A 14,201-nucleotide genomic window follows, 5' to 3' on the forward strand; every position below is an offset into this window, starting at 1 on the left:
ACAATCAATTGTCGTCTGTAGAAATTGATTTTGATGATGAGATTCGTGCTCTGATCGTCTTGGCTTCTTTGCCAAACAGTTGGGAGGCAATGAGGAGGCAGTAAGCAATTCTACGGGAAAGGAAAAGCTCAAGTACAATGATATACGAGATTTAATTCTGGCTGAGGAGATTCGCCGAAGAGATGCAGGTGAAACCTCAGGATCTGGTTCTGCCTAAATTGAGACAAGAGGCAAAGGTAATGACAGATATTCAAATCGGGGTAGATCAAATTCCAGAAATTCTAATCGGAACAGAAGCAAATCTAGATCAGGCCAACAAGTACAATGCTGGAATTGTGGGAAAACAGGTCACTTTAAAAGGCAATGCAAAAGCCCTAAGAAGAGAATGAAGATGATTCTGCTAATGTTGTAACAGAAGAGGTACAGGATGCGTTACTTCTTGCAGTAGACAGTCCATTGATGATTGGGTTTTGGATTCAGGAGCTTCGTTTCATACACCATCACACGTAGAGAAATCATACAGAATTATGTTGCAGGTGATTTTGGTAAGGTGTATTTGGCTGATGGTTCAGCCTTGGATGTTGTGGTCTGGGAGACGTCCGGATATCGTTGCCAATGGGTCTATTTGGTTACTGGAGAAGGTTCGACATATTCTGACCTGAGGAGGAATCTAATTTCTGTTGGACAACTTGATGATGAAGGCTGCAATACTATTTGTTGGTGTACTTGGAGGTTACAAAGGGAGCTAGGGTATTGGCTCGTGGAAAGAAGGCTGGTACTTTGTAATGACCTCATGTCCAAGAGACACAATTGCAGTTGCTGATGCAAGTACTGATACAAGCCTATGGCATCGTAGACTTGGTCACATGAGTGAGAAAGGGATGAAGATGCTGTTGTCAAAGGAAAACTACCAGAATTGAAATCCATTGATTTTGACATGTGTGAAAGTTTGCATCTTAGGAAAACAAAAAAAGGTAAAGCTTCTTGAAAACTGGCAGGACACCGAAGGCTGAAAAATTGGAACTAGTACACACTGATTTGTGGGGGCCTTTTCGGTTGCATCCCTAGGAGGTTCAAGGTACTACATCACTTTTATTGATGACTCAAGTAGAAAGGTATGGGTTTATTTTCTGAAAAATAAATCTGATGTATTTGAAACTTTTAAGAAGTGGAAGGCATGGTTGAGACAAAAGGTTTGAAAGTAAAATGTTTGAGGTCAGATAATGGAGGAGAGTACATATATGGAGGGTTCAATGAGTATTGTGCTGCACAGGGAATTAGGATGGAGAAGACCATTCCTGGGACACCACAGCAGAATGGTGTGGCTGAGCGCATGAACAGAACTCTCATGAGCGTGCTAGAAGTATGAGGTTGCATGCTGGACTACCAAAACTTTTTGGGCTAATGCTGTTAGCACTGCAGCTTACCTGATAAACGAGGACCATCAGTTCCATGGAGTTCAGACTTCCTGAGAAGGTTTGGGAGCGGTAAAGAGGTGAAGTTTTCACATTTAAAAGTTTTTGGTTGTGTTTCTTATGTTCATATTGATTCTGATGCTCGTAGCAAACTTGATGCAAAGTCAAAAATATGTTTTTTCATTGGCTATGGTGATGAGAAATTTGGCTATAGGTTTTGGGATGAACAAAACAGGAAAATCATCAGAAGTAGAAATGTGATATTTAATGAACAGGTTATGTACAAGGACAGGTCAACTGTAGTGTCAGATGTTACAGAGATAGATCAAAAGAAATCTAAGTTTGTCAACTTAGATGAATTGACTGAAAGTACTGTCCAGAAGGGGGTGAAGAAGATAAGGAGAATGTAAATTCACAGGTAGATCTGAGTACACCTGTAGTTGAAGTTCGCAGATCTTCCAGGAACATTAGACCTCCGCAGCGTTATTCACCTGTTTTAAATTATCTCCTGTTGACTGATGGCGGTGAGCCAGAGTGTTATGATGAAGCCTTGCAAGATGAGAATTCAAGCAAGTGGGAGTTAGCCATGAAGGATGAGATGGATTCCTTGTTAGGGAATCAGACATGGGAATTGACTGAATTGCCAGTAGGAAAGAAGGCTTTGCACAACAAGTGGGTATACAGAATAAAGAATGAGCATGATGGTAGTAAACGTTACAAGGCCAGATTAGTTGTTAAAGGGTTCCAGCAGAAGGAGGGCATTGACTACACAGAGATATTTTCTCCAGTTGTGAAAATGTCAACAATCAGACTTGTACTAGGAATGGTGGCTGCAGAAAACTTACATCTTGAGCAGTTAGATGTGAAGACAGCATTCCTTCATGGTGACTTGGAGGAAGACCTTTACATGATTCAGCCAAAAGGGTTCATTGTTCAGGGACAAGAGAATCTAGTCTGCAAACTGAGAAAAAGCTTGTATGGCCTTAAACAAGCTCCTAGACAGTGGTACAAGAAGTTTGACAGTTTTATGCATAGAATTGGGTTCAAGAGATGTGAAGCTGATCACTGTTGCTATGTTAAGTCTTTTGACAATTCTTACATCATATTACTGTTGTATGTGGATGATATGCTTATTGCAGGGTCTGACATTGAGAAGATTAATAATCTGAAGAAGCAATTGTCCAAACAATTTGCAATGAAGGATTTGGGAGCTGCAAAGCAAATCCTTGGTATGAGAATCATTAGAGATAAGGCTAATGGTACATTGAAGCTTTCACAATCAGAGTATGTGAAGAAAGTTCTCAGCAGGTTCAACATGAATGAAGCTAAACCAGTGAGCACACCCTTGGGGAGCCATTTCAAACTAAGCAAAGAACAGTCACCGAAGACAGAAGAAGAAAGGGACCATATGAGCAAGGTGCCCTATGCCTCAGCTATTGGTAGCTTGATGTATGCTATGGTGTGTACAAGGCCAGACATTGCACATGCAGTGGGAGTTGTGAGCAGATTCATGAGTAGGCCTGGAAAGCAGCATTGGGAGGCAGTCAAGTGGATTCTAAGATATCTGAAGGGTTCATTAGATACATGTCTTTGCTTCACAGGTGCAAGTTTGAAATTGCAGGGTTATGTAGATGCTGATTTTGCTGGTGATATTGATAGTAGAAAGAGTACTACTGGGTTTGTTTTTACTCTAGGTGGTACAGCTATATCATGGGTTTCAAATCTACAGAAGATTGTTACTTTGTCTACTACAGAAGCTGAGTATGTTGCAGCAACTGAAGCTGGAAAGGAGATGATTTGGCTACATGGTTTCTTAGATGAATTGGGTAAGAAGCAGGAGATGGGCATTCTACACAGTGACAGTCAGAGTGCAATTTTTCTTGCCAAAAATTCGGCTTTTCATTCAAAGTCGAAACATATACAAACAAAATACCACTTTATCCGTTATCTTGTTGAGGATAAACTGGTAATACTTGAGAAGATTTGTGGATCTAAGAACCCTGCAGACATGTTGACTAAGGGTGTCACTATTGAGAAGTTGAAGCTGTGCGCAGCTTCAATTGGTCTTCTAGCTTGAGGACAGGAGGATGAGTTGTAGGGATGAGGGATTGTTTCTTGGAGGATAGCGGTTTGATGTTGGTGATTGGACTAGTCTCCAAGTGGGAGATTTGTTGGGCTTTGTGGAGCCTAGTTTTGTTTGATCCAATTTGACGACCCGACCCGAATAATATTGCATGGCTTTTTAATGGGAGATTTATTGAGGCCTGTTGGGCCGTTTAGCCCATTGTGGAACCACCCTTTCTGATTAGGGTTTTTTAGTGTGGTGGGGTTGTCGTGTTATATATATAGAGAGAATATTGTAGCCGCCAGGTTGTACTCTGAATTCTTCCTTGATAATAGTGATATCCCTGCAACTCCGTGGACGTAGGCAAATTGCCGAACCACGTAAATACTGTCTTGTGCGTGTGATTATCTTTTCTTTGGTGTGTGTTTTCTTTAATTTTGTTTCTCACGGGTTGGGAATTCGATTTAATTCCCTACATGTATTGCAATAGAGTGGACGAAATTAAATGAGGGAAAAAGAGTAACTGCAAAATTTAATCAAATTAATGGAAGTAATTAAAAGAAGACATGTCATCTCTATTGCATAAAATGGGTTGGGATAAATATTTAAGGGTAGATATTAATTTTTTTTCCCTTTTCAAATAAATTAAAATGAAATGATTTGAAATTTTTCTATCTTAATTCACACTTGTATAATTTCTTGGTTTATGGGATTTTTTTTTTTTTTTTTTTTTTTTTTTTTTGTACGAGAGGTAATGAAAAGAATTATAAAATGGATTGTTATTGGATGAGGTGCACGCCCAAATGTCTAATAAGCTGTTATGCCTCAAAAACATTTTAAGGAATTGGTGTGGCATAAAGTAGAGATCTAGGGAAGTGGAACAAAATTCTTGTTTAAGGTCTTTGGAAGGTTATGGCAATGAAAAAGTTTTAAAAAAATTTAGGTTTATTTATTTTGTAAAGAAAGGAGATTGTTAGAAATTGTTTATTTGAATAATATTCATTTATTTAAATAAGAAAAATATTTTGACTCATTTTAAATAAATTAGGGATATTATTTCAAACGTCACTTTCTCTCTAGTTATGTCTTTTCAATTAATATAAATAATAGAGTTGTATTGGGCTTTGTATCTATGGGATTATATTTTTTAAAAGGTTCAAGATTTTCAAATACATCAACTCAATTAAGATATATATATATATATATAGCATGAAGAATTCTCTCCCTAACCATTATAAGATATCACAATCACTTTTTTATGCAAATATATTATCTTCATTGTATTTCATGGAATTATGAGATCAATTAAAACAATACTCATTTAGATTCTCACGTCAAGGTTGAGAAATGACTGTGATATCATTTGTAGTAACTTACTCTCTCCTATATTGATACTATTCACTCTAGACCTAATAAACTATCATGACTTTAAAACATTTCTATACCGTTAAAAGAAATCACTATATACATCATTCTAGAAACTTCTTATCATATTTAATCAATATGGGATATCATAGCATGCCACTATCATTACAATACAAACCCCAACCAAATACAACACAACATCACCACACAACACATACAAATCTTAAGCAAAATCAACACAACATATACTCATAGAACCCAAATGCATGCAACCCTATTGTGTACCATGCCATATCGCGACACTACAAGCTTTGATTTTGGCCAATTTTTTTTATTAAAAAATATTTACTTATATATTTGAAATTTTGATTTTTATCTCTAACTCAAAGTCATTTTTTTATTTTTTAAATGAAAATAAATGAAAACAAAATCTTTTGTGGTTGAGGCCCTACAAGATCTCAAATGGCTTCCCAAAAGGTCAACAAACCATGAAATGAGAATGGATTTGAGGTTAAGTTAACAAGAAGATATGAGGCACCTCACTAAACCGGAAAGGCATTGGCAATTAATTTATTTATTAATGAATAAGTGTCAAATAAAAATAATAAAGTTCATCTTCTCATTTATCAAAAAAAATTTCCTTGTGTTATAATGAACTTAATAAATCAACCATAAAAAATCTTAATAAAATAAATTTTCACATCAAAAGTAGTTAAATTTACAAAATGATATTGTTTTATATTGTTGAGTATTAGTTATGAGATTACTATATGTGTGATTATTTTTGCAAGGGGATGTAACTCTCACATTAAGTGTGAACCACTATAAATCTCATGTGTGTGTGTGTGTTTTTTTCGTACTTTGTTTTTTGTATTGGTTTATCATCGCTTTCGGAAAATAAGATTAGAATGTTTTAATCCTAACAATAGCATGTTGTTGCATTTGTACACGCCGAAGGATGTATGGAAAGAAAGAAAAGAAAATAGTTGCATGAATTGAAAATGAAAATAAATAAATAAATAAAAACCTAAAGAGGGTAATTTGTGAAAAAGAAAAGAAAATGAGATATCCCAGCAAGATGAATTAAGAAAGGAAAGAGATCCTCAATGTGAAAGACACTAATTTACCCTAAGAGACTCCCAATGGGAGAGTACTTGAGTACAAATACGTATCTTTTAGTGAAAGCTCAAGAATAACAACGTATTATTTAATTATCTGTAAACATTTGTATCAAATATGAATTTGGATCAAAGATTTATATATAATGATTGAATGATATCAAATGTATATTTGAATAAATTGTTGGATGATAAATTGAAGAGATTATTTTATGCAAAAAAATTGGAATATTTAACGATATATGTGATTATAATAGAAAATTTGACAAACCTAGTTAATTTAATTTTTGTATGATTAAAGTTCAATTAATGTATAATGTGAAAAATTATTATATATATATATATATATAATATATATATATAATATATATATAATATATAATATTAAAATATATATATATATATTCATTTGATTATATTACACAAATTAGAATTTTACTCTTTGGATGCACAACACCCTATTGAGAAACATGGAAATATTAACACTTTTTTTCTAAAAATTTTAGATGTAGATATTATTCCCAGGAACCATAGGGAAATTAAGAAGAGTTCCAAAAGGGTCCAAGAAATGAAGAAAACTTAAATGAATTTTAAATTATACGATTTGGGCTATGAAATTTATTATATTTATATGGTTATTATAGTTGTAGGCTAAGAGAATTTCTTGGCTTTATATGATTCTGCCTATATTGTTTAATAAAAATATATGCGAAATTTTCACAATTTACCTTCAACTTGTACTAAATATATTTAGTCATCAAAATTTTGAAATTTCAATAGATATTTCTCTAATTTTGAATCAAATAAGAAATGAATAAAAATAATAAATGAAAAGGATATCTGAAATATTTGATGGAATTTCAAATTAACGATGGTTAAGATATATTTAGTCCAAATATAACGTGGGGAGTGAAATTAACCCTCAATCTTAACGGAGGTTTGATCCATGGGTAGAGCAAGGCTTATGACAAGAAAGCAACCCACTCACAGCCGAATTGTTCAAAACTGGGCTGGCCTGGCTCAGTCCAGCCCATTATCACCTGCAGGCTGTTCACACAACTTCTTCTCCAAACGCTACGATTAGATCGATTCTGAGTTCAAGGTACTGCAACTATCTATTCCGAAGTCAATCAATCAACCTCTAGGTTAGATACAGTTGTTTGAATGCCGAGAAAATATTGCTTCTAGGATGCTGAGAAAATAATGAGATATTGTTTGGGAATGCAGAAAACGGCACTTTACCTAAAACTCATGTGACCATTTCACCTCGGGTTTTATTTATTTTTAAGTTTTTTTTCTTTTTGTTTCTTTTAATGGATTTTTTTTTCATAATAAAGAAATGAGAGATAAATAGGAGTCAAAATATGGTTTATATATATATATATATATATATATATATATATATTCATTTTCTTGACAACCAAACAGATGGTTGGATTCACTTTGGATTCACACTTGTATATTTGTTGGTTTGTGGGATTTTTTTTTTTTTTCTTTTGTATGAGAGATAATGAAAAGAATTATAAAATGGATTGTTATCGATGACCGGATTGTGGATGAGCTGCACGCACAAATGTCTAATCAACTGCTATGCCTCAAAAACATTTTAAGGAATTGGTGTGGCATAAAGTGGAGATTTAGGGGAGTAGACCAAAAGTCTCATTTAAGGTATTTGGAAGGTTATGGCAATGAAAAAGTTTTAAAAAAATTTACATTTATTTATTTTGTAAAGAAAGGAGATTGTTATGAATTGTTTATTTGAATAATATTCATTTATTTAAATAAATAAATTATTGTTGACTCATTTTAAATAAATTAGGGATATTATTTCAAGTGTCACTTTCTCTGTAGTTATGTCTTTTCAATTAATATAAATAATAGAGTTGTATTGGATTTTGTATCCGTGGAACAATATTTTTAAAAGGTTCACTTACAATAGTGTTCAAACGATATCATGGGATTGTGGGAACGATCAAAACACTCACTCAGATTCTTGCATCAAGGTTGAAATTATCCTTTTTGGACCAAATAAGCCCTCACGATTTTCAAATGCATCAACTCAATTTAGATATATATATATATATATATATATATATATAGCATTAAGAATTCTCTCCCTAACCATTATAGGATATCATATTTACTCTTCCCTGCAAGTATATCATCTTCATTGTATTTCATGGATTATGAGATTAATCAAAACAATACCCATTCAGATTCTCACATCAAAGTTGAGAAATGACTGTGATATCATTTGTATTGACTTACTCTCTCTTATGTTGATATTATTCACTTTAGACCTAATAAACTATCATGAGTTTAAAACATTTCTATACAACTAAAAGAAGTCCATTATATATATCATTTTAAAAACTTCTTATCATATTTGATCAATATGGGATATCATAGCACGCCACTATCATTACAATACAAACCCCAATCAAAAATAACACAACATCACCACACAACACATACAAACCTTAACCAAAATCAACACAACATACACTAATAGAACCCAAATGCATGCAACCCTATTGTGGACCATGCCATAACGCAACACTACAACCTTTGATTTTGGCCAATTTTTTTATTCAAAAATATTTATTTACTTATATATTTGAAATTTTGATTTTTATCTCTAACTCAAAGTCATTATTTTATTTTTTTAAATGAAAAATAAAAAATAAAATAAAATTTTTCATGGTTGAGGCCATACAAGATCTCAAATGGCTTCCAAAAAGGTCAACAAACCATGAAATGAGAATGGATTAGAGGTTAAGTTACTCAACAAGAAGATATGAGGCACCTCACTAAGTCGGAAATGCATTGGCAATTAATTTATTTATTAATGTATAAGTGTCAAATAAAAACAATAAAGTTCATCTTTTCATTTATGAAAAAAAAAAATTCCTTGTGTTAAAATGAACTTAATAAATCAACCATAAAAAATCTTAATAAAATAAATTTTCATATCAAAAGTAGTTTGGAAAATTTACAAAATGATATTGCTTTATATTGTTGAGTATTAGTTATGAGATTACTATATGTGTGATTATTTTTGCAGGGGGTGGCAAATGATAGAGGCTTTATTTTTGGGTATTGAGAGAGAGAAAAAAACACAAAGGGAAAATGTGATAAACAATTGCTCGGATAAGAGGGAAAGTTCATGGTACTATATAAGTATAGAGTTCTCTTAACCCTGCAAACGCGTTTTAAAGCTGTGAGGGCCCCTTTGGGTCCAAAGCGGACAATATTTACACGATTGGGAGCGGGTCATTACAAATGGTATCAGAGTCGATCCTCGACCTTGGTGTAAGAGTCTGTTTGGTCCCGTAAAGGGTGTTTGTCTGTTTGGCCCCGTAATCCCATGTGACACAAGGAGGACGTTGTGTCTGCATGGTGGGGGAGAGGGGGGGTGTTTGTGACATCCCGCATCGGATAGGGGAGAAAGTTCTTAGCGCTATATAAGTATGGACTCCTCGTAACCTTGTAGACCGTTTTAAAGTCGTGAGGACCCATTTTGGTCCAAAGCGGACTAATCTCAACTGTGTAGATATTGTCCGCTTTGGACCCAGGTGGGGAGGGGGGGCTCATGACTTTAGAACGCGTCTACAAGGTTACGAGAAGTCCATACTTATATAGTGTCAGGAACTTTCTCCCTTATTCAATGTGGAATGTCACAAACATCCCCCTCCCCTCATGCAGACACTACATCCTCGTTGTGTCCCATGGGATTATGGGACCAAATAGACAAACACCCCCTATGGGGCTAAATAAACCCCCCACACTGAGGTCGGAGATCGGCTCTGATACCATTTGTAATGATCCACATCCAACCGTGTAGATATTGTCCACTTTGAACCCAGAAGGGTCCTCACAACTTTAAAACGCGTCTACAAGGCTACAAGAAGTCCATACTTATATAGTGTCAGGAACTTTCTCCCTTATCTGATCAAGGATGTCACAAACACCTCTCTCCCCCATGCAAACACTAAGTCCTTCTTGTGTCCCATGGGATTATGAGGCCAAACAAACAAACACCCCCTTTGGGCCCAAAGTGGACAATATCTACATGGTTGGGAGCAAGTCATTACAAATAGTATTCGAGTCGATCTCCGATCTCGGTGTGAGGGGTTTGTTTGGCCCATAGGGGGTGTTTGTCTATTTGGGCCCAAAATCACATGGGACAAAATGAGGACGTTATGTCTGCATAGGGGGTGTTTGTCACATCCCACTTCGGATAAGGGAGAAAGTTTCTAGTGTTATATAAGTATGGACTCCTCGTAACCTTGTAGACACATTTTAAAGCTGTGAGGGCCCCTTTCGGTCTAAAGTGGACAATACTTGCACGGTTGGGAGCGGGTCGTTACAAAAAAAGTTAAAAGGTGAAACATTTTAGGATTCTCTTGTACTCTCTTTTCATCATAGTGAAAATCTATAGTAACTACAAGTGAATGTAACTCTCACATTAAGAGTGAACCACTATAAATCTCATGTGTTTTTTATTTATTTATTGTTTGTACTTTATTTTTGACATTGCTTTATTACAGTTTTGGAAAATAAGATCAGAGTGTTTTAATCCTAACCAATGATGAAAATATCGGTAATTACAGATGTATTGGTACTTCCATTTTACGGATATATCAAATATATCCAAGATATATTGATAGATATTTTGACATAAAATATCGATAAATTTAAAATTGATTAGAAATTATAAAAAATGTAAAAAAAAAAAAAAAAAAAAAACTCTTAAAAATAAAATTAGAAGTATAATAGAATTGTAATTGATATATATATATAATTTATTAGATTTGATAATAATATTGTATGTGCTAATAAAAATATGAATTTCATAAGTATATATTTATTATTAAATTATATCAAATATTATTTGATAATAATATTGTGATATTTGATTACAATATGTCTAATTGAAAAATATCTTTAATATTAAAATTATAATTTATTTAATTCAATTGTATCAAATGATATAAAATAAATTATAATATATGTATAATTTTTAATACTTAATTAATATATTAATGATATTAAAAACACTATGAAGAAAATTATCATGATAATTTTTATATTTTTGGTTTTCAAATAGATGAAAATTTTTCATTTAATTATAAAATAATTATAATTAATTTTTTCTTTAAAACATTTTTTTTTAAAATATGTTTATATGCTGAATTTGAGTATATATTTATTTGGTGCAACTTATATAATAAGGAGCAAATTTGCCCTAGTGGTCGGCTCAAAGGATTGCAAACCTTTTGGCGGGTGACTGCCCACTGTGTTGACCATCCCAAAATATCGCGACAAACTGATGATAAATAGGTAAAATATCGATAAATTCCAAAAAAAATAAGCGCAATTCACTATAAATTACCAAAATATTTTTCTCCCATATATTTCCAAAACTGCATGCCGCATTGACGGCCCCTGACCATGTTGACCATCCCAAAATATCGCGATAAACCGATGATAAATAGGTAAAATATCGATAAATTCCAAAAAAAAATAAGCGAAATTCACTATAAATTACCAAAATATTTCTCTCCCATAATATCCAAGTCTACTCATATAAAATGAGATATCTTTGAAAGACATTAGTTTACCCTAAGAAGACCCCGAATAGAAGAGTACTTGAGTACAAATGTGTATCTTTTAGTGAAAGCTCAAGAACAACAATGTATTGTTTAATTATATGTAAACATCTGCATCATATTTGCATTTGAAGATTTATATGTAATGATTAAATGATATCAAATGTATATTTGAATAAATTGTTGGATGATAAATAGAAGAGTTTATTTTACACAAAAAAAAAATGGAATATTTAACTATATATATGATGATAATAGAAAATTTGACAAACCTAGTTAATTTAATTTTTTTTATGAGTAAAGTTTCTGATAATGTATAATGTGAATAAATTATTATATATATTTTTTAATTTGTTTATATTACACTAAATTAGAATTGTTACTCCTTTGGATGCACAACACCTTATTGAGAAATATGGAAATGTAACACTTTTTTTTTCTAAAATTTTAGATATAGATATTATTCCCAGGAACCATAGAGAAATTAAGAGTTCCAAAAGGGTCCAAGAAATGAAGGAACAACTTAAATGAATTTTAAATTTATACGATTCGGGCTATGAAATTTATTATATTTATATGGTTATTTATAGTTGTAGGCTAAGAGAATTTCTTGGCTTTATATGATTCTGCATATATTGTTTAATAAAAAATATATGCAAAATTTTCACAATTTACCTTCAACTTTGTACTAAATATATTTAGTCATCAAAATTTTGAAATTTCAATAGATATTTCTCTAATTTTGAATCAAATAAGAAATGAATAAAAATAATAAATGAAAAGGATATCTGAAATATTTGATGGAATTTCAAATTAACGATGGTTAAGATATATTTAGTCCAAATATAACGTGGGGAGTGAAATTAACCCTCAATCTTAACGGAGGTTTGATCCATGGGTAGAGCAAGGGCTTATGACAAGAAAGCAACCCACTCACAGCCGAATTGTTCAAAAACTGGGCTGGCCCTGGCTCAGTCCAGCCCATTATCACCTGCAGGCTGTTTACACAACTTCTTCTCCAAACGCTACGATTAGATCGATTCTGAGTTCAAGGTAATGCATCTATCAATTCCGATGTCAATCAATCAACCTCTAGGTTAGATACAGTTGTTTGAATACCGAGAAAATATTGCTTCTAGGATGCTGAGAAAATAATGAGATATTGTTTGGGAATGCAGAAAACGGCACTTTACCTAAAACTCATGTGACCATTTCATCTCGGGTTTTATTTATTTTTAAGTTTTTTTTTCTTTTTGTTTCTTTTTTGGATTTTTTTTTTTCACAATAAAGAAAGTGAGAGAGATAACATAGGAGTCAAAATATGGTTTATATATATATATATATATATATTTGACAACCAAACAGATGGTTGGATTCACTTTGTGTGCTTTATAACTTAAAAAATCTATTTATGGACTTCTAGGTTTCTCTTCGAGTGGTTGTGAAAAAATTGCAAGTTTTTTTTTTAAAAAAACCCTTATTGTTCGAAATGGGACATGGGAGTTAGTTCCGCCAACCCCACACAAAACTTTGTTAATTGTAAATGGGTTTTTCAGACTAAACATCACTCTAATGATTCTATCAATAAGTTTAAAGTTTGTCTAGTTGTGAAGGATTTTCACCAATGACCAAAAGTAAATTATCACAAGACATTAGTCTAGTGGTTAAACCAATCATTGTGCGCCTTGTTCTCAATATATCAATTAGTTGTAGGTGATTTTTTCGTCAACTTGATGTTAATAATGTTTTCTTGCAAAGTCATCTTGCTAAGGATGTGTATATGGCACAACCATCGGATTTTGTTGACTCTGACTATCCCTTTTACGTGTGTAAACTTTGCAAGGTCATCTATGGGCTCAAGCAAGCTTTATGTGCTTGGTAGATGAGCTTCACCAATTCCTTGATGCCTTTGACTTTCAAAATTCTCATGTCGACCCCTCATTATTTGCTCTCAACATAGGTAGTCATACTATCTATCTCCTCATTTATGTTGACGACATTATTATCACAAGTAGTGTTGATGCAATACAATGCTTTGAGGTCCTACTAGCGCCCAAGGGTTTTCTCTCAAGGACCTTGGACCTCTCGCCTACTTTCTTGGTGTGGAGGTTGGTTTGCATGAACATGGGCTCCTTCTCTCCCAACATCAATACATTGAGGATTTATTTGCTCATACCAAAATGACTAGTGCCAAACCAATTGTCACACCTCTTCCCACCAACCCAACACTTACACTCCACTTTGGATCTACTCTCATTGATCCCATAGAATATCAAGCCATTATTAGAAGTACATAATAGATCATTTGCGATGAATAAACTCTTTCAATTTATGTATCACCCCACCACCGACCAATGGGCTATTGTGAAGCGCCTACTGTGTTATTTATGTGGTACTTCTAACCATGGACTCCTCCTCCATCATGACTCTCCCATGTTGCTCCATCCTTCCTCTGATGCAGATTGGGTTGACAATAACGATGACTTCACTTCAACAAGTGCTTATATTGTTTATCTTGACCACAATCTCATCTCATGAAGTTCCAAGAAGCAACATACTATTGCCCACTTCTCTATAGAAGCCGAATATAGGTCGATTGCTACTATAGCTACTAAATTCATTTGGA

Source organism: Vitis riparia, chromosome 13 (genome assembly GCF_004353265.1).
Source record: "Vitis riparia cultivar Riparia Gloire de Montpellier isolate 1030 chromosome 13, EGFV_Vit.rip_1.0, whole genome shotgun sequence".
Classification (NCBI taxonomy): domain Eukaryota; kingdom Viridiplantae; phylum Streptophyta; class Magnoliopsida; order Vitales; family Vitaceae; genus Vitis; species Vitis riparia.